Source organism: Chrysemys picta, chromosome 2 (assembly GCF_011386835.1).
Source record: "Chrysemys picta bellii isolate R12L10 chromosome 2, ASM1138683v2, whole genome shotgun sequence".
NCBI lineage: Eukaryota > Metazoa > Chordata > Testudines > Emydidae > Chrysemys > Chrysemys picta.
Genome location: NC_088792.1, coordinates 97,584,098 through 97,611,142, shown reverse-complemented (window position 1 = coordinate 97,611,142; position 27,045 = coordinate 97,584,098). Strand labels below are relative to the sequence as shown.

Genomic DNA, 27,045 nt, shown 5'->3' with positions numbered 1-27,045 from the left:
GGGTTTATGAGTTTCTGCGAATAAAGAAAACTGTGAGCCAGAGTGCTTGACCTGTTCAGTCAGCTAAAGCTTAGTGTAAAATTCAATAAAGTCTTCAATAGAGAGTGTAATGGCTCTGATCCTGTAAGCCAGCAAACACTATTTTGAGTTAGAGACTTTGATAGTTATTGAGTAATAGTAAGCTGGACATGAATTATTATTAACCTTTACCCAAGTTTGATTTTTTTTTCCTAAAGGGATTATAACAATAGAAAGAGGAGAAGGGGAAATTCTTCCCTCCCCCTAAGGATTTACAGTTTATTTTATGTATCAATTTACTTTTGTATGTGCACTGAGGTGGATTACTTGTCTGGATATGTATAAACTGGGTTACTACAGTCCCTTGAATTAAGGCAAATCTTGTAGCCTTATTCATTCCAGTTCAAAGGTTAGTCACACACGCACACACCCCACCAACAAAATGTTCTTTGCATTGTTTACAGCTGTGTAGCACACTTGGCTAAAAATTGTACCATCAAACTTAAGAATCTCTCTTAGCAAACATGCTCTTCCCCTATTTCTAGCCCATGGCAACTCTATTAACTGTACCTCTGTGAAATAATCAAATAGCCAAATAGTAGAACTATTTTAATGGTGAATTTTTAAAAAATAATCTCCTGTGCCCTGACTGGGGATAGAGATGCAGACCAACATTACCAGATAAAGAGAACAGAGCACCAAAACCTTGCTGTTTCATGAAAAAGCACCATATACAGTGCTGTATATTATGCATATCAGGCCTATAGTATCAAAATAAGCCTGTTGATAAATGTACATTTTTCCAGGGTTTTTTTAATACATTCTAGATCACCATAGGCCAGACTTGTGCAAATCCATAGATTGATGTCAATGGAGCTATGCCCATCTACACTGGCTGAAAATATTGCCCAATATGACTAAGGCTGTGTTAGCAATTTTCCGTCAAAACATATTTAATAGTAACAAATTCGTGATGCAGAAATTATTGCTGAATCACAGATTAGAATATTGACAAGTAGTTCAAAAGAAAATTTATTTCAGTGACATTATTTTTCCACATTTTTACACAAGTGTAGTGGGATTTTTTTGTTGTTGTTTGAGACCATGTGAATTATTCTTGAGCAGAGGTGTAATATTTGTTTTAATGAAAAGCGACTGTTTCAACAGAAGACACAAAGACTTTGAATTTAGAAAATTAGGCCCCAATCCTGCAATTGATTGCGTGCAGACAGACTGTTGCAGCTGCTAAAACACCCTCTTGAGTTCAATACGGTTCTATATGGCCGCAGCAAACTACATATATGCTGATGATTGCAAGATTGGAGTATTAGGATGCCTGGGAAACATTTCTGAATATTCAGAAATGATCCAATGTTGATGATGAATAATTTCCACCAAAATGTTAGAACTAAAAGAGAAAGGCAGATTAAAAATGCCTTTGGTAGTGAAAAAAGAGGAAAGTTGAAATTTTTAAATTGTAGACATACAATCTAATTGAATTCTGCTGTGCATGTCATATAGCTAACATATTATAGTTTTAAATGGCACTGCAATGTGAGATTTTAAAAGTGGATATTGACTAAGGCTGTGTTAGTCTGATCTGATTTGTAGAGGGACCCATTACATTGGTAAGAGCCAGCAGCAAGAATTACATCGAAATAGAATGTCTCTTATATTTGAAAGCGATGCCAGTATTTGATATGGGACCTCACAGCATTACAAAGAAAAAAATTCTCTGTGGCAGGGACTGTGTCTTCATATGTGTCTGGACATGCTTAGTACAACAAGGCCCCAATTCTGATTGGGGCCTCTCAACACAAGTGAAATAATAAGAGCCATAATAGTAAATAATAATTATAACTGCCACTTCAAAGCAGTACAAATCAAACTACCAGAGTCAGCATGATCCAGTGGATAGAGCACTGACCTGGGAGTCTATTCCCAACTCTGGTATTGATCTGCTATCAGATTTTCAAAGGTTTTTAGGCGCCTAATATCTTAGAAAATCTGGCCCTTCACCTCGCTGAGCCTCTGTGTCCCACTTTTTGTCTCTCTTAGATTGTGAGCTCTTTGGAATAGAGACTGTCTCCTACTATGTGTACAGACAGCACGTAGCACAATGGGACCTAGATCTCTGCAGCTTCTAAACGCTTCTTTAATGGATATAATCGATACTTACAACTGGGAATTTGACCAACCGCATTTAATAAAAATAATATAATATTAATGACCGGAGGAGATTTTCAAAGGTGCAAATTGCATTTATGTGCTTAATTCAAAATTGCCTAGGGAGGATGTGGAATCTCCGTCTCTGGAGATATTTAAGAGTAGGTTAGATAAATGTCTATCAGGGATGGTCTAGACAGTATTTGGTCCTGCCATGCGGGCAGGGGACTGGACTCGATGACCTCTCGAGGTCCCTTCCAGTCCTAGAATCTATGAATCTATGAATTCCCACTGAAGGAGTTAGGTACCTAGTTAGCATTTGGACTAGGGCAGTCAAGTAATCGCCGTTAACGCACATGATTAACTCAAAAAAATTAATGGTGGTTAATCACATTTTTAACAGTAGAATACCAATTGAAATGTATTAAATATTTTTGGATGTTTTTCTACATTTTCAATATTGATTTCAATTACAACACAGAATACACAGTGCACAGTGCTCACTTTATATTATTATTTTTTATTACAAATATATGAACTGTAAAAATGATAAACAAAAGAAATAGTATTTTTCAATTAATCTCATACAAGTATTGAAGTGCAATCTCTTTATCATGAAAGTGTAACTTACAAATGCAGATTTTTGTTGGTTACATAACTCCACTCAAAAACAAAACAGTGTAAAACTTTAGAGCCTACAAGTCCACTCAGTCCTACTTCTTATTCTGCCAATCACTAAACAAACAAGTTTGTTTACATTGCCGAGAGAGAGTGCTGCCTGCTTCTTATTTACAATGTCACCTGAAAGTGAGAACAGTCGCTTGCATGGCACTTTTGTAGCTGGCATTACAAGGTATTTACATGCCAGATATGCTAAACATTCGTATGCCCCTTCATGCTTTGGCCACCATTCCAGAAGACATGCTTCCAGGCTGATGATGCTCGTTAAAAAAATAATGTGTTAATTAAATTTATGACTGTACTCCTTGGGGGTGGGGAGAATTGTATGTCTCCTGCTCTGTTTTTACCCGCATTCTGCATATATTTCATGTTATAGCAGTCTCGGATGATGACCCAGCACATGTTTGTTTTAAGAACACTTTCACAGCAGATTTGACAAAACGCAAAGAAGGTACTGATGTGAGATTTCTAAAAATAGCTACAGCACTCGACCCAAGGTTTAAGAATCTGAAGTGCCTTCCAAAATCTGAGAAGGATGAGGCGTGGAGCATGCTTTCAGAAGTCTTAGAAGAGCAACACTCTGATGCGAAAACTACAGAACTCGAACCACCAAAAAAATAAAATCAACGTTCTGCTGGTGGCATCTGACTCAGATGATGAAAATGAACATGCGTCGGTCCGCTCTGCTTTGGATCGTTATTGAGCAGAACCTGTCATCAGCATGGAAGCATGTCCTCTGGAATGGTGGTTGAAGCATGAAGGGACATATGAATCTTTAGCGCATCTGGCACGTAAATATCTTTCAACACCAGCTACAATAGTGCCATGAGAATGCCTGTTCTCACTTTCAGGTGACATTATAAACAGAAGCAGGCAGGATTATCTCCTGCAAATTGTAAACAACCTTGTTTGTCTGAGTGATTGGCTGATCAAGAAGTAGGACTGAGTGGACTTGTAGGCTCTAAAGTTTTACATTGTTTTATTTTTGAACGCAGGTTTTTTTGTACATAATTCTACATTTGTCAGTTCAACTTTCATGATAAAGAAATTGCACTACCATACTTGTATGAGGTGAATTGAAAAATATTTTTTTGTTTTTTTACACTGCAAATATTTGAAATAAAAAATAAATATAAAGTGAGCACTGTATACTTTGTATTCTGTGTTGTAATTGAATTTAATATATTTGAAAATGTAGTAAACATCCAAAAATATTTAAAATAAATGACAGGTTTCAGAGTGGTAGCCCTGTTAGTCTGTATCAGCAAAAACAACGAGGAGTCCTTGTGGCCAGGGCCGGCGCTTCCATTTAGGCAACCTAGGTGGTCGCCTAGGGCACCAGGATTTGTGGGGGCGGCATTTTGCCGCCCTCGGTGGCAATTCGGCAGCGGGGGGTCCTTCACTTGCTCCGGGACCTGCCGCCGAAGTGCCCTGAAGACCGGGAGCACGGAAGGACCCCCCCGCTGCAGAATTGCCGACGACGACTGGGAGCACAGAAGGACCCCTGTCTAGGGCGCCAAAAACCCTGGCGACGCTCCTGCTTGTGGCACTTTAGAGCCTAACAAATTTATTTGGGCATAAGCTTTCATGGGCTAAAACCCACTTCATCAGATGCATGAAGTGGACTCCCGACCTGATAAGGCAACTCCCATCTTTGCATATGCTGTGTATTTATACCTCCTTACTGTATGTTCCACTCCATGCATCTGATGAAGGGGGGTTTAGCCCACAAAAGCCTATGCCCAAATAAATTTGTTAGGCTCTAAAGTGCCACAAAGACTCCTCATGTTTTTTTGTATTTTTTTAAATAAATGATATTCTATTGCTGTTTAACAGCACGATTAATCGCAATTAATTTTTTTAATCGCTTGACAGCCCTAATGTGGACCTTTGAAACTCTCCTCCTATGTCTTTAATTTTATATTGCTTTTATTAAATACTGTTGGTCAAATGCAGATGTTCCCCCTCTGGGGTTCTGACCTAGTGTGCAGTGTGTGTGCCCATGCAAATTAGGGTAAGATAGAATATGTGGTTATCTACTGTGAATATATTAATTCTAATTTAATGTTTATGTGGAGGTAGCAGCTGAAGGCCCAATCAGGATTGGGATTCCATTGTGTTAGATGCTGTTCAGACCCGTACAAAGAATGTCCTTTTATTGGCATGAGTTTGCAATGGCTGTGTGACTCATACATGAGTGAGTTATGCAGGTCTTCACAAACAAGTATAAATAAAACCTCTGTGTCATACCATTCTACCATGTGCTCCATAAATTTCATGTATTTTACAGAAAGTAGAGAGCTTTAACATTTTTAAATAGGAACTGTAAACCTGCCACTGGGGCAGGACTGAATATTGGCCACTCTGCATCAAACCACTGTAGTTTTCAAGGAAACTCCATATTTAAGGAAAAGACAGAGATCTTGCTCTAGCAGGTTGTTTTGTTTTAAACTGCTGAGGGGTTTGCTATGTTCAAATGAATTCCAGTCCAGAGGGATTAGTGGGCAGAGTGCAGGTGAAGTTGTGTGAAGGGCAGGCTAAATGCAATTTATCACATAGATATCATCACTACTTGTGGGGGAGGTACATATGTATTTGTATTTATCTGTGTATATCTCCTGATTCTACTCTTTCACTGAAGTAGCTCTATTGACTTCAGTGAATTTACTCTTGATTTTTACGCTGGTGTAACAATAGGAGAATCAAGTCATGTGTGTGTATGTGTGTGTGCGTGTGCACATAGGCGCACGTACTATTTCTACAGATATTTTAACAGGAAACTTCTCAACTTTAACTATAGTAGAGCTGGTGCTCTGCTACAATATAGATTATATAACATACACACAGACTATGTATGTGTGTATATGTACACATAGCATATATATTACAGCACAATTAAGTCTAAATCTTAGGCATACTAATCACTATTTGATACTATTTTTCCTGCACTGCTTGTGTATCCTAATTTCCACTGTCATTAGTATGAATTGTGGGTACTCAACAAAAGCAGGAGTGGGCTCCAAGAGATGGTGTTTTCTTATTGAATTTATAAACAGAACTTTACTTGCTATGAATAAATAAATAAAAATATACACAAAAGAGGTTTTGTGGACCCACCCCAGAGGATTTGACGCTGTAACAATTTCAGTGGTGGTTCATATTTTCAAGTGGTGTGTGCCACTTAGAACTCAGCATGGTTAAATTTTCATGATACATACACCAAGAGGCAAGGTGTTAAACCATTCAGATGCTGTGCTTTATTTATAGCACCTGTCCATCCTTCCTCCCTCCCCCCAACAGTTAATAGAAAGATTCATGATTCTTCATGGTTGTCTATCTCGTGTCTGACAGTACCGACTGCCCTGCTAAAGCAAGTCACTATCTATAATTGATATCCTTCTATGGAATAGGGTGCCGGCTGCAATTGAAGGGTTTTGCTGAAAGCTCTTAAATCCTGACAAGTTCTGCCCTTGTTCTGGTTCAGTCGCTGAGCTACACTGCTGGAATTCCAGGGCTATTTGAACTTGGTGCAAAAGGGATGCATGTGTTTCACATTAGCAAATCACAAAGTTGGAGAGCAGTATTAGGGCCTGGGCTATGTTCGCCTGCCAGGTACATTGCACTCCTGAAAAGCTTGCTTACTTCCATTACTGTTTGAACATGTGTGTTACATACTTTCTTCTGTACATCCTTCAAAAAAAAACTTACCGGTATTTATTTTAGCACTTCAGTTTGCTGCTGGGGTCTTTATCATGCAGCTGTTTAATTAATTTCTCTGCCCAGCGAGATATTATAATTGGGCTTAGCTGAGCTCAAGTTTGTTTTAAATATTTGATAAATGTTCTCCAACGCCCAGAAGCTAATAAGATACTGTATATTTTTTTAAATCTGCTTTTTGTTGCAGTTTGTCTTCCTCCCACCCCACCCTCTAGAAATCAGTGAGACTAGAAAGAACAAAATATTGCAAAGGGGTTAGACATTAAAGATAAAAAATTGTTGAAGAAAATTATCCTTAAAGGAAACGACTGAAGTTATTGTTTAAATATTAACACAATGGCAATAAGAAAAATGCAACACTGTTTCTCATCCCTCCCCCGCTTACTGTGTAGCCTTGATGATAATTATTCTTTTATTTGAAAACACAAATAGTTATACTTGAAGAACTATAGACCTATTTTGGTTAGTGTTTTCCCCTTAATCACACAGCAGTAAAATCCTCTTATGGTTGTGTTTGTTTATACGAGATCAAGAAGCCCTAAACTCAGACTGACAGCATACATTTTGCATTTTAGTTTTTTGAATTCTTCCTGTGCATTTGCAGGGCTAGGCTGCCAGATTTGCTCCCCCAAGGGTGAACGGATACCACTGCCCTTGCACTCCACTGAATGCAAGGCTGCTATTGTAACTAGCACTTGTGTGCAGGCAATGGGAAGGCTGCTTGTACTTTATACACACCTCTTGGCATATACACAAGGGTCAGCCACAATCTGGCGCTTAATATTTACAAAGGCCAATCTACGATATGCAAAATGGCCTGTGCCCAATAGGACTTGCCAGGTATTGGAGCCTTTCAGAAGAACCAACATGTGGCATTTCCTTCATTGACTTTCCTCCAGATTCTTCCTTTGAGGCAGAGGGTTGCACCTCGCTCTCACAAAAGAAGCAGGGGGTTCAGCCCCCAAAGCCAGCCCATGCCCCCAGATCAGGGCTACCCACCAGGACATATAGGCCAAACTTTTCCGGAGTAACTAGTGATTTTGGGTGCCGCAATCTATGGATACCTGATCTGCGACATCTTAAAATAAACGTGATTTTTCAGACACTGCTAAGCACTCATCCACTGAATATCAGGCCCCTTTAGGGTGATTCAAGTTGGGAACCCAAAAATTGAGGCACTGGAAATCACTAACCACTTTTGAAAATCTTGGCTATTCTGCTTCTGCACTGCCTCCTGGTGCTGCTTCTGTTCCCTTTCGGAATGGCTGTGGTGGGCAGGGATTGGACAGAGCTTCCCTTTGCTACCTACAGTGTTCCAGGGCACGGAAGGGACTCTATTTCCCATGCTGTGACTAGGGGCAAGTTACTGACATGGATAAGAACTATTCGCATGAGTAAGACATTGCAGGGTCAGGCTGTGACTGAGCATGTGAGACGCACCTGCGTGCACATTCAAGAAAAGCTCCTTGAAAATCTTATGGCCAACGGAACAAACAGAGCTGCGTGAACCGGGACGGCAGGGTTCCACTGACAACAATTTAGCTGTGCATTAGCATCTTATTTTAAATAGGCAGTTACACATACAGCCCTTCTCAAATGTGGTTAGTCATCTGCTGTATTCTTCCTTTCTTTTCTTCAGCGCTGACAGTGTGTGTGGTACTGTATGTAAAGGCATGGCCCCAGGAATTGAGGGGCTAAACGATCTAAAGGAGCCTAATGACACATGTATTTAATGTGTTTTTTATTTGAAAGGACTGTTTTCAGTGTGCTTTGCTATTATTTTATTCAGTTATATTTCAGTATCACCTAGCGGCCTCCACAAGGTCAGAAACTCATTGTGTTTGGTAGTGTAAAAACATGACAGCCCTTGCCCTGAATAGCTCAGGTACATTTCCTTTCAGTTGAAATGACTGAAGACTAGATTTGACCATTATTTTAATTGTTATTTTCAAGGTGGAGCGTTTTATCTATAACTAGCAATGTTATTTTTCCCTTGTTGGGTCTGGACTTTGCTCATTTTCAAAATGTAGACAATTAATATAAGGGAAATCTTTTTCATAGTAGGGTGACCTGAGTCGAATCCAGATCCTGAACTTGATGATGGGGTTGCGGGGATGGGGAGCTTTTTAGAGGTAAGAGAGAGCAATGGAAAGGTTTTTCAACACCTCCTCTGTGTGTTTTGTAGCTGTCTCCAGATCTTGGATGATAGTAAGGGGAGGCACATGCTTAGAGGGTCTTCAGTGAATTTTTAGTTCTTAGATTTTGAATCCCCCCCCCGGGTTTTTTTTTTTTTAATGATTATGAAATTATACCCCCCTTCTTTCACAGGTTCATATGGCACAGACTGCCAACTGCCCAGCTAGAGTGTATTTGTGTGGAGTTGTTGTTTTAGAGCACCAACATGCTTTCTAGAGCGTAAAAAGGCACATCTCTGCCCAACGCAGTTGTGCTCTCTCTCTCTCTGACACACATTCTCTGTTTAGGCATATAGTATAGAATGTTTTGTTGAAAAATATACTAGTAAATTACATCCCGGACCTCTAACCCCTATCAAAAGTAACTGTGTAAGTGCTCTTCGTTTCAAGGCTAAGTAACTCCAGACTCACTTAATGGCTGCTACACAGCTGTTTTCCACGTGCAGCATGCAAAGTCAATAGCCGGGAAGGCCTAGCACATCCCCTGTCCATCTTCAAAATGTCTGCAGGCAGCCCATGTATTAGACATTCATGCCTTTTGCAGCCCAGGGCTGTGTTTAGAGTAAGCACTGCTATATTAGCTACACTTTCTTACTCACAGGAGGCCTGATCCAAAGCTCAGTGGAAATACTCACCACTGATGCCACTGGACTTTGATTCAGGTTCCCTAAGTGGTCTATTACATAGTGTGTATAAGCTGGTAGTCCTGAATTATCCCTATGTGGAGTATGGCCTTCAGTGAACCAGCGAGGGAAAAAAAGGTTGGGTTGTTCTGGTTGCTTTTATTTTTTAAATAGAAAGAGGGTTACAAATAAACAAACCACCCTAATCTGTGAGGAATTAAAAGGGGATTTAGAGAGAGACATGTAATCATTTCAATTTTAATTGCTCTATAATTAGCATTTCTCTTTCAGCATCAGTAAAACTTGTTGTTAACCTACTACTGCTTTTCGTTTGCGTTGCTGGAGCCAGTTAAACTGAAAGGAAACATGAGCTGCAAAACACAGTTTAACTAGCACAAGTGGGCACACAGATGGGAAGGACCAGGTATGATAATGAGCAAGGGGATTGGTTGTGCTTTTTGAGTGCAGAAACATATAGGGGAGTCTTGTTGAAATGAATATTATTTTGCATGTCCAGTGGTTGGTTTGGGTAGCTGTGCAGTCACACTGGCAACTTCTTTCTTGTTTTAGTTATACTAGTCAGGTGATTTCCAACGTTTATTCCATGTGTGAAATAGCGGTTGAGGACCAAATCCTGAATATCTTGCCTGAAGAAACAGTGCTTAGACAAATGTGCTGAAAAGGCATAGGGCAGAGCAATGGACTATTCAGCATTCATGTATCATAGCTGGTGCATAACTGATTGTATCCACTAGTCCAGAGTGTTGGGAAGGGCACAGTAGGCCCAACTTGCTGCCATCCCCACCATATGGTACCTGGGCCAGCAGATTTATCCTGGGTTGAAATTCACTCCTGTGCAAAAAGTTGCTGTAGAGCTTGGCTCTGCCATAAAATAGTGTAGTATCCACCTAGTGCAAGTTCTCCACTGTCTGGCACCCCACATCCATCAGAGGAAATGGAGTGTTTCTGCTGTGCTTTGCCTCCCACATGTGCCTACAGGATAGAAGGCAGGGTTTACTCCACAGTGCTCACATGAAAAGCTAGCTTCAAAATCTTTGATATCAGGGCCCCGTTTTCCATATTGGCCACCCAAACTGTGCCTGAAAGGTTTGCGCATGTAGTGATTGCTCCTGGGAAAACTTAATCTGTGCGGACCAGGTTATTACGTGTGTAAATGCTTGATCATGCATAGAAATGGCAGTTTTGCATGTGCAAATGTAGGCTTGTGGGTATGCAGTTAAATTTAGCTGATGCATTTTAGACAGTTCTAAGAATTTGACACTAAAGTTTCAGTTGCTCCGTTCCTTTTATTCTATCTTTTTTTTCAGAACCTTTTGTTTGTGTAACCTCTTAATAGAAACAAGCAGCGGATCCTTTTATCCTGATGGAATAAATTCAGTGTTTTTGCTCTGAAGCGTTTATGCACATGTGACTTTTCCTCAAGGTGCTGGGTATCTAATCTATAAAATGAATGGGTGGTGTTTTTGTCAGGAGTGGGTAGATTTGGTGGCTTGTACTGTAGGTATGAGGTCTGCATATACCATTCTTACATGTATCACTGGGCTGAGATGCTGCAGTTCTTAGAGTAAGATAAAGTAGTCAAGCTGAAAATGAAACAAAGCTCTAACTGTATTCCTCCTTGTGTTTAGCAGAGATAAACTTCAGTGGAGTCTCAATGCTGCTCCTTTTGGCTTCTGGCAGCAGCTTTAATTGGTAAAATGCAGATTTTTTTTTTGATCAAGAGAGGATTATTCTTGTTATCAGTCTGGAGCATCTTATTTCAAGATGAAAAGGCTTTGCTGAATTACAGATGCCAACATTTTTACAAAGCACTTTGGCGATTGACATCTCAAAGAGAAAGTATGATTTATTAGCCTATAATGGCTAACACTGAGTGCTGGTCTAGGTCCCACTGATTTGTGAAATTGCTTAATATGAATTGCCTTTTGGTGTAATTCAAGCCCCAGGTTTCTCAAATAAACTTAGTATATAAAGTGTATGTAACATTTTGTATCTGCAGGGGGAGGGGGAAGGATGAGAAACAAAAAACAAGAGAAAGGAAGAAAACCTGCTTTTAAATCCATCTTGGTGGTGCTTTTTACAGTAGTTTGGCTGATAAGCTGGCAGGGTAAAGATTAATAACAAGGCTTGTCGCTATCAGCACCTGCTTGTCGATTCTCTGTAACAGGGCTGTCTGTTCAGCATGGAAATTATTGATTAAGTAAAAATTGCTATTAGATTGTGATGTGATCCATAATCACAAACAGTGGTGGACATTCCTCTTTCACATCCCGAGCCATGCATCAAGTTTTCCCTTGCAGTAATTTATATTGTGCTGACACTCCCGCTCATTAGGCTTATCCTCTCCTACACGTGTCAAGAAAGCACTAAAAGAATGAACAGCAGCAGCACAACGGCAGGTGGGAACATACTAAATTTTCAGGTGGAAGGAGGAGGTTAAACAACTCAGCTAGTTCCATCCATTCCTTTTCGTTAGCAGCTTACCCCGAACAGTGCTTTTCTCCAACCATGGGCCTGATCCAACTTCCACTGAATTTACTGAGTGTTTTGACATATGTTTCAATGAGAACAGGATCAGGCCCCACAAATATCAGGCCTCTAAATGCTCATTATTCCATGTGATTCTATTATGCAGTTGTCACTTACATTAATTACCGTACGTGGCTGAAGTTCACCCAAGCCCAGAAGGGAACAAGACCCCGTAGCAGGGTTGGATAGGAATAGGGCAATGCAGACAGCAGTGAAGTCAAATAAAGTCTGCACCCTCCTTTGCATCTTGGAGCCTGGGGGACAATGGGTGAATTAAGACATAGTCTTCTATGTTGCCTTAGTTGAGAGGCTTCCTGAATTTAGGATTCCTGAATTAGGGTTGCTTTGGTTAAGGCTTTGTCTTTTTCTCTCATTTTATTTTTTCTTAAAATCAGAGAAATTAAATGCAGCAAACTAATGTTAAAATCATCATCATTAACATTATTACTACTAATTCTATTACTGCATTTATATAGCTAGTATCAGTGCACCGTTTACCTATGATTTTTGCACTGTAAAACATTCCAATTTTGCCATAACTAGATAACAGCACCTCAGTATTTGTACTATTCCTTATACTTCTGTATGCTCAGTTTAAAGAGTACTGCAAATATTGAGTTTATTTAGTTATCTAGGACTATTAGCAAGTTTCTAAGTATGACCACTCTGGTTCAAATTAAGAGAATACTACATTTTTTTTTTCAAACAGGGAGCATATGCCTTGCACACTTACCCCTACCTCTGTACAATAGAACCACTTTCTCTGAATGGATCAGAGCCAGGAGATTACCAGCCAGGAAATTAATTGCCAACTCTTAAGAGTTAGTAAAAAGCCTGAACAAATCACATACTAAAGGCACCAGGCTCAGGCTCTGATGGCTTTTGGATGAGGAAGCATTACAAAGCCACAGGCTGGTCACCAAGAATGCCCTTCCATTGGCTCCTGCGGATTTCTTTCTAGGCTAGCACATTCCTGTCAAATTCCAGTGGCCACAACAGGGCATAGGGAGAGGGATGATCATTGAGATAACCCAGACCTACATTAGCTAGGGTTTTATATAATAGTAACTTCACCTGGAAGTGAATTAACAGAAATATATGCTCTTCAGTTCTCTCCTATATACGGCAGGCAATTGTGTTCTGTGCTACCTGACACTTATGAGTAGCCTTCATAGCCTTAGGCTGAGTGTGTTGCAGTAATCTGGCTTTGAGCTGGCAAGGCAAGGATTACTGTGTTGTAGTCTGTATCTGAGAAGAAGGAATGCAATCTTCTCGCCAGCAACAGATGAAAGGAAGTATTAGTGGTCACTGCTTATGTCTGGGAGTCCGGGAGGAAAGGTGAGACCAGCAAGACCCCAAGATTGAACGCCACTTTGACAAACTGAAGACAGATGCTCTGACAGCGGATGCAATCGCCAGCAATTCCTCAAAGTGCTTCCCACTCCTAACAAATATCACACCCATACCATCTGCATTGATCCTGAGCCAGTTAGCCTTCATCTCAGTCCCTGTTTCTGCTATACATTGGGAAGTCAGGGAAACACCTCTGTCCAAATTCCCTGGAAAGGAGACTTATCAGGTGAAATCCTGGCCCTATTGAAGTCGATGGCAAAACTCCGATTAAGTTCAATGAGGCCAGGATTCCACCCATTCTATCTGAGTCTTATCAGCATATTAATAAAATGCTTCACAGTTTCTCTTGGTGGCTTTACATGCATAGTGAACAAGACAGGTGACACGCCCACAGATGGTTTTGGGGGTTGAGTCATGGAAAGAAAAAATGGGAGGTTGGGCTGTGGTTTGGGGGTGTAGCAGGGATGGGGAGAGGGTGCTGAGAGCTGATTGTAGAGCTGGTGACGATATTTGTTGGGAGGAGTGGCTGGTGCTGGGTGGGAGATGTAACTATAGCCACAAGAGTCAGTGGATACCAACGTTATAAGGGTTATAACCTTTTGTAGCCCTGACCCATGTTATATGACAAGCTCAAAAGAGAAACCTTACAAGAGCTTGAGAGGTTAATTCTAAATAGATAGCCAGGAGAAAAAGCCCAGATCTAAGCGTAATGCCTTATTGGGACTGTAGAAGTGATATTGCTGCATATGATGAGATTATACAAAGGATGCTGTTAACAGGTGACCAGAAATATCCACCTGCGATTGAAAAGACCAGAGCCAGGGATGTCTCATTCTGGTTTAGGCCTGGATGATGCTATTGAAGATGACACAGTGTTTTTTTTTTTTTATTACCTATGGATATTACAGTAGGTTCTCTCCAGTTCGTCATCTCCTCTATCATGAAACAAGTTTTAAATATATACATTATCTGCTAAAGATTTCCCTAATACTTGGCCACTTCCTTCATAGCTCTGGGATAGATCTGGTCCATTTTTTTTTATTAGCAAAAAGTGGATCAGTGTCTGTCACTTAATTTAACCTGCAGTTTGTAAAGAAAGTCAAGATAGATTTAGAATCCCTGCTATGTAGAGGTCTAAAATTGAAGATGAAGCACCAACATTTTCACGCTGTAGATGATTTGGATATGATCATATTGAAAGACAGAACTCTCTTTAAAAAGAAAAATGTTCTTTTATTGATTTATATGGGAAAATCCTGTTGAGGAACCCACCCCCTCTCTTATTCTAAGAGGATCAGTGGTAGCAGTACAGGGATTAGTTACAAACTATGAAAAGCAATGGGAAAGATTCATGGCTTTGCAGAATCTGGTCCAAGTCTGAACTGCTGGACTAAAATAATTACATATCATTCAGCAAGTACCATATATATGCTCAATGTTTACATACATATATTTAACATACTCTAATTAGCAGATTGCTTTAATTGTCCCTTGCTTTCCTTGCTGTCTATCTTTCCCCCATTATGTGCATAAGATTTTCAGTAAAATAGTAGAGCAAAATTTTCTTAGGGCAGCATATACTTTGCTAACCTCTGCGTGTAGATAGATGACCCATTGTACTAGTGTGGGTGCTTGGAACTCTTCAAAATCTTATTAAAAATACTACTCTGTAGCTTTGCCTTGTTTCATCATACCATAGCATTTCTTAGATTTATAAATTGGCTCATGGGATTAAGAAGTTTGTCTCTGCTAATATAAAATGATATAAAGCTGCTGGAATATATGGTTACATTTTAACTCAAAGAGCCTGTTGGTCTGAACCTGCTTGAGGTCTCTTTTTCAAAACCTTGCCTTAAACTGCAATGTAATTTTCACAGATTTTTCTCATTAAAGCTGCGCAATTTATGTAACGCAATTTATGAGTTTTCATGCCTGAAACTTTTTCCCCTTCTGCATCTTTACTATTCCGAGTTTATTTCTCGGCTGTGTTGGCTTGATCTGCATTGTGAAATGTGACAATGCAGAAGTTTTAAGAAAAATATTATTACTTTTATTTTGGTTTGAAACCAAAATACAGGAACAGATACAATAATAGCTGCCTAAGCCTCACTTCAGCCATGAGCTCTGTTCAGAACCTTATAGTCTTTAATGGGCTGTCTGCTGGCATAAGAGTCATCCAGAACGGAGCAGCTTGCAGGATCAGGGTCTAAATGGCTTCAGTAGAAACGATGGCTAGAATTTATTAAAGGGGAACAATATGGAAAAAGTAGTTAATTCTCTTTTAATATATACGGTAGGTCTGATTTCCATTGAAATCACATGAGCTATGGCTGCAGGAAGGAGACCTATAGATTTTTGTCATCTCTCTTGCAGTAGTGTGAGGAAAACATCCAAAGTATTAAGCTTTCCTACCTAGTAGGTGATAGTATGTTTTTACAAAACCAGGATGGTATTTTCATCTTTCATAGTATTTTCAAATAAAATGAAATACTCTATTGACATACTGTATATTATTACTTTACTGTCCCCTGCACTAAGCAGAGTACTCTAAAAAAGTTAGAAATGGCATATATACTTTTAAAAAATGTTACATTAAAATCTGCAGCTGTGGTAAGTGCGTGGAGCAGTTCGCATGCCTATTTTTCATGTATGTTTTTGTTAACGGTTGTATGCAGCTTTATAGTGGGTTCCTTATTGCAAAGAAAGAAGTGAGATTTTGTTCATATCTGATACTATGTGGATTTTTTTTTAGTAGGTAAAAACATGGGTTTCCTGGAAATACTACAACGGTGGCATGCTACAACCATTTTATTCCCAATATACAAAGATCATTAAAGATGTGAATCTTGGATTTGAGCCTAAGGTTATACTGTATCTTTCCATATTCAATCACTCATAACATCAACTAAATTATGTATTTGCTGGGCAGCGTTCTGAGATGAGCTCACTCATTCTGGTTGGTCAATATGTGATTTAATTACACAGACGTTGGAGAATGCAGTCCTGCAGCTTCTCCCCCAGCAAGCTATGGTCCCAATTCTGCCCTTGCATCCATGACTGCAGTTCCTATTGGCTTCCATGAGAGTTGGGCCTGTGTGACTGAGGCCAGAACTGAGTTCTGTGTGTGGAGTAGAACCTACTTATATGAGCAAATCCTTCCCTACGTGCACTTATACTACAGAACTGTTCCCCTATGGTAGCACTAAGACTGTTCTGGCTTTCTTGTGCTCCACTCTGTGAGGTGCGTAGGCTGGTAGATCCATGTAGAATCCTTGCTTCATCCTCCAGGCACAGCATCACACAAGGTGGCCTTATGGAGTAATTAGACCGTGTGTGTGATGCACGTACACTTGAGAGGACTGCCCCAAATCCAGCTCACCAACCAGGGTTAGGATACAGGACTCCTTCAGTGGTTATAGCCAGGAATAGCGGCCTCTACCAATCCACATAACTTGCACTAGGTGCTGGTGCACTGGATCAACCTAAACCCAAAGCAAACAGTCTCTGCCCCTACCACTTTTCCCAGTGCTAGCCTGTTTGGGCCAGCCTGGAGTCATCCTTCACTGGCAGAGGGTTTAGCGATCACCTCCACATGGTCCCCTTTCTTTCCACTAGTATGTCTAGTGATCCTTGGGTTATGCTCAAGTCATTCTGAATTGATGAATTACCTGTTATTTATTATTCGCACCCCACACCAAAGAGAGATCATCTAGAGCTCGCGGAACCCTGACACACATCTAATACACTGAAGAACAGTGGATTGTTAAAATTGACCAAAGGTAAAATTTTCAATAGTGCCTAAATGACTTAGGAGCCTAAACCCCATTTTCAAGAGAGATTTAGGCCCTTGGGAGCCTACATCTCATGCCAAATCAAAGGAATTTAGTCTTGTAAGTGCCTAAGTCATGTCTGAAAATGGGAAAATTTTACCCCAAAGCAGCAGGACTTTTTCCCAACATACCCCCAGTCATGTGGTAGCCAGTGGAGCTTCAACACCCTCATCACACCTTCCCACTAGACAGAAAGCCCACTTTCCGCTCTCTGACAATGCCCATTCAAATAGACGGACTTTAGCATCATATCTGGAAGATCCCCAAATTAGGGCTATTGGGGACAGGGTGAGGGCAGAGCATTCTGTTTAGTTTCACAAAATATGGAAGCTCTGACACTCTTCTTGGACTCATACACATACAATATAAACTTCAGTACAAAAGGGATTGGCAAGGCTTAGCTCTCACAGCAGTTTCAAGTATATTGTAAGATTCTTTCCAGAAATAAAAAGAAAAGAGAGTCTGAACTCCTTAAAATGTCAGCTTCCTCTATTAACCTCCCAGTTAATAATGTAAGAATGTAACACTCTTCCCTGAGAGATGGCACTTTAGTTTTAGATTATGTCGTGTGAGGGAACATCAGAGGAGAAACAGAACTGAGAACCCATTAAAGTAGCTTTTATATAGCCGTAAAATGATTAACATCCACACCAGTTGTTGCAGAGATTACGGCAGATGCTTGTTCAGTAAACCTTTGATATTAAGAAGTAAAAACAGAGTTTTTGCCCATCGCTTTATGTCTACCTGGACTTGCACAGGAAATCAAGGAAGAATTGTAAAACGCCACCTTTACTGAGCAACATTTTGCTGTTAGCAGACTTGACATATTATATATGTGAATGAAGGTATGTCAAATAAAACAAGAACAAGATGTGATCTTATTGGGAAAGAATCCTAATAATATCATGTTACCCCCTCCCTAAAATCCCAAAGCCTATATAAAAACACGGAAACCTAAAACGCAGTCTCAAGGAATCCCTCTTCAGCCTAAACAGCAAAATATGTTTGCCTCATCCATGTTGTGTCCTATACATACTGTATGACTACGATATCAGAGATTAAAAGAAAGGAAATGCTGTATTATGAACTACTGTCTTTATTTTTACGATTAGGTAACTTTTCTCTCTTCCCCCCCCCCCCCCCCCCCCCCGCACTGATTCCCTTTATATCCTAAGGGCAGATCCTTTCTCTTGGGTCAGGAATGTAATAAGGCAGGTTTTGCTCTCTCCAGGATATTGTGTCTGTCTCACTGTGCTTAAATTGCCACAGAGAGCTCTTCAGAGCAAAATACAGTATTTTCTTTGTACATGGGCCAACGATTGACGTATCCTTGGGGACTTCTCTGTCTTTAGCATTTAAACATACAAGCTGGATATGTTTAACCTATTGATGGGCAACAAAGACAACAGCAGAATTGACTGATAGAGAACAGAAAAAAAAAGATTTAAATTTTGGAGCAGAATCACCCCCCCACCCACACAGATTAGCAAATAGGAAACATTTTTAACTTACAAAATTGAGAATGCTTTTTGTTATTACAGGAAAGTGAAGAAAAATAATCAGGTCTATGTTAACAACAGAAACACAGGCAAGAAGAAAACAGCCCTGCTGGGATGTGTCTTTTATATTATTATATAACATGTTCCTGTTTAATAACAAGAGTTTGCATGTCGATAACAACACTACTCAAGACCCATTTCTGCTGTGGCAACAATTACAAATCCTCCAGTTCACGATGGCTCGGGAGAATGGGCGTTAGAAATAATTGACTCTTAGTTTGTCTATTTAGAATGACCATCCCAAAATGTAAATGTATGTTAAAATGGCTTGTATTTGACAGCTTCCTCCTCCCCTATCCAACCCCTGTGTTCCTTGTTTCTTGTGGGGCCCTGATCGGGATTGTGGCCAATGGTCTCCATTGTACTACAGGTGTTAAAAGAATAATAAAAGGCTGTGGTGTCTTGTGCCATGGTGGAGGGCATTGAAGAGGGAAGCTGCCCAAGAAGAAGCTTGTGGAGGAATTCTGCCTTTCAGTTACTATGCCTCCTGAAGCATAAAGCAACAACTCGGACCCCGCACACCTTGACAGATTGTTGCATGCTTTCCCACATGCACCTGGGGTCAGCACTATTGTCTGATGGGGTCGGGGGAGCTGTGTCCCTTATCGGTCCCAGTCCTTTTGGAGGGAGAATAGATTTGCATAGTATTTGTCGCTGGCGGATGGGGAGAGGGGAAATTAGACCCAGGCTTGGCACTTGTGCAGAGGACAGTGGGGGCAAACAGGAGGATAGAAGAAGGCTTCTTGCACTCTGTTTCCTCCCCTGCACACCTTTGCCAGGCTGGGCACAACCTAGCTCATAGTGCCTAGACCAATGCATTTTACAAGCATAGGCACCATTCAAATGCAGCCACCACTGGGGACAGGATGGCAACCAACCAGTCCCCAGCATACTGCACAAGGGGGAAGGAGAACTTCACTGAGGTAAATCAACTTTATTTAACACTTGTATAAAAGCTTAGTGGTATGATTAAAATCATCCTTTTATCTCTTTTAGTGCTAGATTAAAGTGCCTCCGTGGTTAAACTGGGACTGGGGCACTAACAGTATATGCTTCTCGCATGACTGTGTCCACTTTCCTTCTCCCTCCTTCTTCGTCTCTCTTCGTTTAGTGGACTTGGCAGCACACACAGACTCTTCCTGATCTCCAGTGTGTTTCTTTCCACTTCTGCTTTCTCTTCTGTTCCCTGTGAGTTCTCTGAGTCTTCCCCCCACTACTTTAACTTCTAACTGTTGCATTATCTCATTCCCAGCCCTCGCTCTTCAATTCCTGCTTTCCATTGCTTTTCCTATCATCCAGCATTTCCTAATGCTACCTTCTCTCCTCATCTCCTTACCATTCAACTGTTTGAAGTGCACACCTGCTTGCTGTCCCTCCCACTCTCCATGTGCATCTGATCCCCTTCCATTTAATTCTGCTGAACTTCTTGTTTGGTTATAACTCATCGTTACTTCTCATTCCACTTGGGTTTCTAATTTTGATCTTTCTCCTTCCTCCACTCTTCACTGGCTGTTCTCTCCAATTTAACCAATCCTCAAGGAACTACCCTGGGAATCAGGAAGAGTAACATTAACAACAGAGAGTAATGAAAAGTTGACATGGCACCCGACTTCAAGTTAACCAGAATTACAGTAGAGCTGACTCTTTTTGTCTTGATGTAGAGGGTTGACAGCCATGGGTGGGATTCATCAAAGTACTTAGATGCCTATCTCCCATTGATTTCAAATGCCTAAATACCTGTGTGTACCCTACCCTATGTGAACTTACTGTATAAACATCCTTTGCTGTTTAGTGCATGTATTACAGTGGCATCACTTGTACAGATACCATATGGTGTTGAAGTCTATACAGTGGTTTAAATTATACTTCCTGGTTTCACATGCTAATAAGTTTCTGAAAGAGCCACCTTTTTGAATGAAACTTTATGTAATTATTTGATTTAAAAATATTTTTAAATGTACAGAGCAAATCACTCCAGTAATTTTGTAATTCTGAGCACCTGGGAAATGTTTTTCACTATAAAAAGAAAAAAAAAATTGCCACACTTCGGAATACCACTAATTGGAACTTCTGGGCAGGCATGTATCTAAGATCACACTTTTCAATGTATGGCAATAGGCTGTATTTGGCTTTAAGAACTTAAAAGTGGCTTAAAAGCTTATGCCACCATAAGGACTTAAAGCAGCTTATGTGCTTCTTCCATCTTAATGACTAAAAATGGCTTAAGTGCTTATGCCACCTTAAGGACATGGGTCAAATACTCATCTTTATAGAGCAGTGAAGGGGATGTTGGTCTCTTGTTGCTGCTTACCTTGGCTGTTAAGGGCCTGACTGCTCCTGAGGCTTTCCAGTGTGATAGAAAAAGGACAGGAAGGATCCATACTTGCTTTCCAGGCAAGTGATGCAGAACTTCTACAATCGGTGGGAGATGGAGACCTCAATTTTAAGAAATGCAGTGTCCCCTGCAGAGCTGCTGCAAGGGTTGGAGAGGAAAGGGAGGGGCTGGGTTTTACCAGTTGGATCATTTATAAAAATTCTACCCTGGGTGCATTTGTGGTAGCAAGGTCTAACCCCACATACACACAATTTTTGCCTTCCTCTGTGATTTCCATTGTCAGGGGGATATCTGTGGTCTGGTAGGCCCATCTCTACATTTTAGCTCCTTTTCAGAGCTGTCTTCCATCTATGTCGTTCGTTCCATCTCTCACCAGTTGTCAGGGAGGAGGCCTGCCATCCTACAATGAGATGTTGTGGAGGAGCAGCCGCTCTGATGTCATCTCCTCATTGCTTGACTGCCTAATATGGCAGCGGGGAGTAGTGATGAGTCATGGACTCTACCTCTGAGGAGGAAACAAGAATGGGCACTTGCATAAGTGCTGCATGGCCACATCTCTAGAAGGGCAATGCCCTTTTTGAATTTACTTAGCCATCTGAGGAAGTCGCTTACCCTCTCTGTGCCTCAGTTCCCCATCTGTGACATGGGGATACTAATACTTCCTTACCTCACAGGGAGTTGTGAGGCTAAGCATGTTAAAGATTGTCAGCTGCTCAGATATTTCGGTACTGGCAGCTAGTACCTTAGATAAACAGATTTGATAGGTAGATATCAGTGCAGGGGTTCATATCACAGATGCCCCTTGAATATCTGATAATTGAAGCAACTTAGTTGCACATGGACTTAAGGCCAAATCTTCAGCCCTTGTGCACAAACCTAAGTAAAGGGGCTTTACATGGAGCACCTATGGTTTGGGGGCAATTAATTCCTTTCCAATCCAGCCACACAGCTATTCTGCTCTATTAAGTGGTAACTCCAATTTGTATTGCTGGCCTCAAATCTGCACTACAGATGCCACTTATACTAAGACTTGGAATGTTGGCTCTGTGCAATTTGTGAACTCTCAACCTGCCCCTCCATGCGGATACAGAGTACGCCATGTTTAGAGGCTGTTCCACTGCACTGACTCACCATGGCTCACCCTCCATCTCACGCACAGTAACTGCAGCAGTTCTGTGTCTTTTCCAGCCTTTGGCACCTGTGCACTTGGGTTGGGGAGACTGCCCAATAATTGGCCTAACTGTCTGTACTGCTTTTAAATCCATACATTTAATGGGGACTGTTGTCTTTCCAAGTGCTGGGAAATTAATTGCCAAAAGCTTAGTTAGTGCAAAATTTAAGTTACACAGTTATTATTTAAAAAAAAAACTTACTGGAGATGCTAATGTTATGCTTTCCACAGCACCATTAACTTTAGCTACAGTGCATGCAAGTAATGCCTTTTATTTCTGGTTTTCTTGTTAAATATATTGCATAAGGTATTCAGTGTATGAAATAAACTTAGATATTTTCTTCACACTTTTCTGTTTTATCCTCCAAACCATACTTCATTAGCCAATGCATCCTCAATTAGATCTGTTATCTATTCCTTCTCTTGCTCCTGAATCATCCTTCCAGTGTCAAAGGATAATCTCTCTTGCTACTCTTTGGCTACCAAGGGAAACACATTTGGCCTTTGTTTATCTATGAATGACTAATAGGTACCAACTAGTCAGTCAGGATATCCCTATGTGCTCCCTTTCTATAGAAATCTCACAGAAGGGGAAAATTAAACAAAAGATCTTTTGGAAGTTCCTACCTCAAATGTTGCCGTGCATTTTCTGCTGTGGTGCAAAGCAGCACATGCGGCTTATGAAACCTGCATTGGCTCCACATTTTAGGCTATCTTTTATGATTTTATTTCTTGCCATTCGGATGTGATCATAGACTACTTTGGCTTCTAGGGCAACTCCAAATCATGCTTCAAGTTTCTCATCCCTTTGAGCATTCCCAGTAGAGAATATAGGCCAGATTCAGCCTTGATTTTAGTGGAGTTGCAAATTGTTACCCTGCATTGTGTGTCTTCCTCCGTGTCACAGTATTTCTGCAGAAATGTTATATGCTCAGCATCGCAGCACCCTTTAAACCAAAGAAACTGGGCTAGAACTAATTTAACTCTGTTGATTAACATTCAATTGGCATGAAGGTGAACAGCATTCTATTAATGGACCTTATTTTTTGAGGGAGGTTCTATCATGCTTGTGTGAGAGGGACATTGTGTGAAATTTTCTATTCTTAAGAGAGCTTCAGTTTTCAGATGAGAAGCTTTTAATAATATGGAGCCTGATCCAGCAGAGCCTTATGTGAGTAATCCTTACTCTGGGGAGTAGGCTTATTGGCTTGCATGAGCCTATTGGCCTTAGTAAGGATTAATAACATGAGTAAGACTTAAAGGATCGGGCCTATAACAGATAAAAATTAAAAGAACAGTCTTTTCACACCCATAAGACACTAGGACCACTGTATTAAAATTCAATTTCACCAGGAAAAAAAAAATCCTTCTGATGTAGTCCCTGGAATGTGACATTTCATGGGTGTAATAAGGTTACAAACAGATTATAAATTGAAACCCCATAAATCCTTATTGTACTGTACCAAAGCTTCTGCTTTGCATAATACTCTTATGCCAAAGCGTAAAGCTAAAAACTATTCATTTGTTCTCATAGTGGTGACCAAGGAGTCAAAAACACCATGCAAAATCCAAAGGTAATTATTAGAGTGAAAGAACCTGAATCGTGAAGTTCACAAACTAATGAACGTTTTACATAGCAGTTGTCTGCAAGATCATTAACTCTATTTGTAGCATGTTTTTCAATGTGTGAGGCACACACATACATGTATATATTGCTAAATAATAATTAAATGCCCAATAAAAATGGATAGACAATTTATGTAATTCTGCCTGTCTCTCTCTATATCAGTGAGCTGCTCCCAGAGTGAGGTACAACTCACTCTGAGTAACAGTAACAGGGTCAGAATCTGACCCAAAGTGATGAAAGCCATCAATCTTATTGGCTAAGTGTTTTGTTGTGTTCTGCAACTGTGTATGTTTTATTATGTGGGCTTAGCACATTACATTCTCTTTACCCAGTTCATCCGTCTCCTCTTCTTCCTCCACCAATGCCCAGCTTCCATTCCAGTGTCTTTACACCTCTCCCTTTCCACCCCTTCCTCCAAGGGAGCTGAGAAGCTCATTCAAGAGTAAAATAAATGAAGCAGATTAGTACTTGACTTTGTCAGCCAGTTTCTTCGAGGCCTTCCCTGAAGATGAGGGATTTCAATGAGAACAAGGGGCTTTGCAGACTAGCTTAGAGAGGACATTCAATGCATTGAGATAACATGGATGTAAAGATGACTGTGGGAAGAGTGGAGAGGATGGGAAAGGAGTGATATGATAAGAGAGACGAGCACATAATTAGGGAGGAGCAGAGTTATGCAATGCCCTGAAGGCAATCACAAGACGCTTGATGTTGTGGAGAAGGAGGGAGCCAGTGGAGGAATTTTAAGAGGGGAATGACCGTCAAATCACTAGGAAGGTGGTTTTAGTGGCTGCATCTTGCATGGATTGCTGAGATGGGCTGAATTTTAGGGAGGCCAATGAGAATTGGTTACATTAATGAGGATGGGAGCTGACAAGGGCCTGGGTGAGAATCTTAGTTGTATGGCCGAAGAGGAAAAAGTCAGATTTTATAATTGCTATGTAGGCAAAACTAACAAGTTTTGCACACTGCCTGACTGTGTAGGTAAAATGATGCTGTTGTAGTTGAAACGAGAACAAAATTAACTGCTGGTCTCTATTGAAATCAGATGGAATTCAACTTGTGTAACATTCACCAGTTGTTAGTTTGCATCCTATGTAGCTTTATCCAGCTGATGCACCATTTTATTTACTGGAAGGCTTGGCCAATAGTTATGAGTATTGGCCAATGAGTTTTGTACAGTCACTTTTTTCTTTCTTTCGGGAAATAGGAGTGCACATAAACCTCTCTGTACTGTTCTGATTCAGTTTCAAAATACTGACCATCTGTACTTTTTTGGTACAGGCTCATGTAATATGAATGGACTACAGAGATATGCATTTGAAACATAAATGTTTAAAGATTAAATGTTGTACATTGTCCAGCACATCTGTTCTGTTCAGATGCTGTGTGCACCATCATAACTTTTAAGAAATGGTAATAAAGCTTAGAAAACAGAAAAAGAACAGTCATCTTTTATAGGAAACCCACATCTGTTTGCCATGGGGATACTGTATAATTGTGAACATAAGTGATTTTATATGGTTTTCTAATTGTTTTCAGGACTTTAAAAAAATTAGGATTATCTTTTTGTGCTCCAGTATGAACTACTGACTTTCTGTATGTCTGACTTTTCTGTGAGCTACTTATGGAGCAGATACTGATTTCATCTCTATACTAAGATCAAGTTTAAACTCTGGAAATAGTTTATATTCTTACCTTAATAGAAAGAATTGCATTTTCTGAGACAGAAGGCCACCTAGTGGTAAAGCTGGGAAATGATGACTGTTTCGGAAGCCTGCAAAAACAATTGAAGAACTGTAATGACAAATTTCAGAGTAGCAGCCGTGTTAGTCTGTATCCGCAAAAAGAAGAACAGGAGGACTTGTGGCACCTTAGAGACTAACAAATTTATTAGAGCATAAGCTTTCGTGGACTACAGCCCACTTCTTCGGATGCATATATGCATATAAGGTGCCACAAGTCCTCCTGTTCTTCTTGTAATGACAAAGTGTATGAAGGCTGGGATTTTCAAAGAAAGTCCAGTAGAGTTAGGCAACCAAATCCCATTGAAATTCATTCCTATTTGAAAATCCCAGTCTAGGGTGCTTTTTCTTAAAATCTGAGCAAAGAATTTGAACAATTAATCTTTTTCTAAATTCGATTTTTTTGTGGGTCCTGATTCAGCACTCCATCCAAGCACTTGATGAAAACTTAAGCATGTACTTAAATGTGTTACCTTGCTGAGTGGAACAGCACAAGTTACCTTTTGGAACAAGCAAAAGTCATAGAACCAAATTCTGCCTTTGGACACCTCACACATTTCCCACTGACCATAATGACAGCTGCACAAGTGTTTTGGAGGGCCATATTTAAGACTTAGCCTTTGAGGCAAGCTATTTAACGAGGGACGAACTATATTACAAAAAGGCAAAAGAAGTCTGGGTTGGCGTGAACTCCACTTCGATTAGGGTTTTTTGTTTTTTTTTAATCATTGCCGTGTGTAATATTTTCCAGGCATACATGAAATAAATACACCCACTTTTAAGAAAATGCTGGAAATATGGAGTGAGTCAGAATGGGTGGTTTGAAATTCAATTAATCAGTTAAATTGACTTTTTTATTTGGAGGACATATCCCCTGGAAAAAAAAAATGTTGTATGAAAAACTTACATTAGCATGAAGTCAAATAGGGGCCTGATTTTGCAACCCTTACTTATGTAGAGTAGCATGTAAATGAGACTCCATTGGTGTGAGTAAGTATTACTCAACATGAGTAAGGTAAATTGAGTAAAATTTCAATAAACTCATGATCAACTTAATATTTTTGTATGCCCTAGGCTTGTTGATGTCAGTGGAATGCCTCTCATTGACTGTAATGGGCTTTGGATGGGGCCTTGTAAACTTAGGCCTTGGCTACACTTACCGGCAAGTTCGACGGCTGGAAATCGAACTTCTGGGTTCGACTTATCGCGTCTAGTCTGGACGCGATAAGTCGAACCCGGAAGTGCTCGCCGTCGACTGCGGTACTCCAGCTCGCCGAGAGGAGTACCGCGGAGTCGACGGGGGAGCCTGCCTGCCGAGTGTGGACCAAGGTAAGTTTGAACTAATTCGAAATAAGGTACTTCGAACTTCAGCTACGTTATTCACGTAGCTGAAGTTGCGTACCTTAGTTCGAATTAGGGGGGGTAGTGTAGACCAAGCCTTAGATTGTAAACTCTTTGCAGCAGGGACTGTCTTT

General features: G+C 40.4%; 1 protein-coding gene across 9 annotated transcripts in view; it reads left to right on the top strand.

Moving 5' to 3' along the window:
* Positions 1–27,045, top strand: part of GLI3 (GLI family zinc finger 3) — a 244,377-nt gene that overhangs the window by 203,339 nt on the left and 13,993 nt on the right. The gene's annotated exons all lie outside the window — the stretch shown is intronic.